Genomic DNA, 1,485 nt, shown 5'->3' on the forward strand with positions numbered 1-1,485 from the left:
CCAAAAGTCAAGGATAGGTAATGGGCTATGATTTATTTGTGTGTTGCACTTGATAGCGTAGCTTTGCAGCTAATACACTTGGGCTTGATTTAATGTATGAATATGAGCTTGAACATCAATATAAGTGTTTATTCAGTATCAAGTATTTTGGAAAATGGCATGTTAAAAGTGAAAAGGAAAATTAAGTTTACCAAATTAATTATTAACAGTTAATTTTTTGCTGTGTACCATTGGATGTACTAACAACTATCACTGAATTACATCGATATTGAAGAAATCTTAAAAAACAGAGGACCACAAATTAAATTTTCTACCGAAAATGTTCTGCCGAAAAACCAGCCAGTGGTGGTAAACTAGCAGATTAGGTAGTCTCAATGCAAGGCTAAGTTAATCATCTTCTGGCTGTTGTTCAATCTTCTGGTCTAACTCAAGACTCTAACTCAAGAAAATAGGTTCCAAAACAATGAACAACTCATTCAAATGTGAAACATCAGAAACCACAACCTTATTTTCCCTTCCTTGTAGCTGGGTGCACCAACAGGTCCAACAACAACTCGACTACCAATTTCACCATCATTTCAGCTGATGACAACAGAGACCTGGTTTTAGAGAGAGATATGCTGCTCAAAGAAAATGACAGACTGAATCGAGATAAATATCGACTGCTCCAAGAGAACAGGCATCTGATTAAAGACAATAAGAGGTTAAATAAGAGGGTCAGTGACCTTCAGACAGAAATAGACATGGCTGAGTGAGTTTCTTTTTTTATCCTATTTTTTGACCAAAACCCTCATTAATTCATATATTGTGCGTTATTTTTGTCATACTTGTTCTGTACTGGCCTCTCTTGACCTGTCATCTTTGTCTTGTCTGGTCCTGTCTTGTTTTATGTCCTGTGCCGTTCCGTCCTTTCTTGTCTTGTTTTTCTTTGAACTATGTTCCCTGTATGAATTGCGCTGTTCTGTTCTATCCAGTCCTGTCTTGTTCTGTTACCTCATGTCCTGTCTCCTCTCCATCCCTGTCTTATCTTATGTTCTGTCTTGTGCTGTCATACCCTGGTCTGTCCTTTCATATTCTGTTTTGCTTTGACCTCCTCTTGAACTGTCCTTGCTCATGCGGTTCTACCCTGTCTTTTACCCTCACTGGTTTTGTCCTCTACTCCTTTGCTTTGTGTTCTGTCCTGTATTGTACTTTGTTTTCTGTCATGTTCTTAAACTGTCTTGTCCTGTCACATCTTGTCCTGTTCTGACTTGTTCTGTAATGCCGCATCTTGTCCTGATTTGTCCTTTGAGCAGCACATAATGTCCCAAGCTGTCCCCAGGGATGGTTGAGATTCATGAACTCATGTTACCGGCTTTCCTCTCGCAAAAGCAACTGGCATGAGGCCAAACAAGACTGTGTGAGCAAAGGAGCTCATTTGGTGATTTTCAATGAAAATTTTGAAGAGGTATTTGTGATTTGTCTTATATAAACCTAATATACTGT

This window comes from Morone saxatilis, unplaced genomic scaffold (assembly GCF_004916995.1).
Source record: "Morone saxatilis isolate NCDOM2014 unplaced genomic scaffold, NCSU_SB_2.0 Contig24, whole genome shotgun sequence".
Lineage (NCBI taxonomy): Eukaryota > Metazoa > Chordata > Actinopteri > Moronidae > Morone > Morone saxatilis.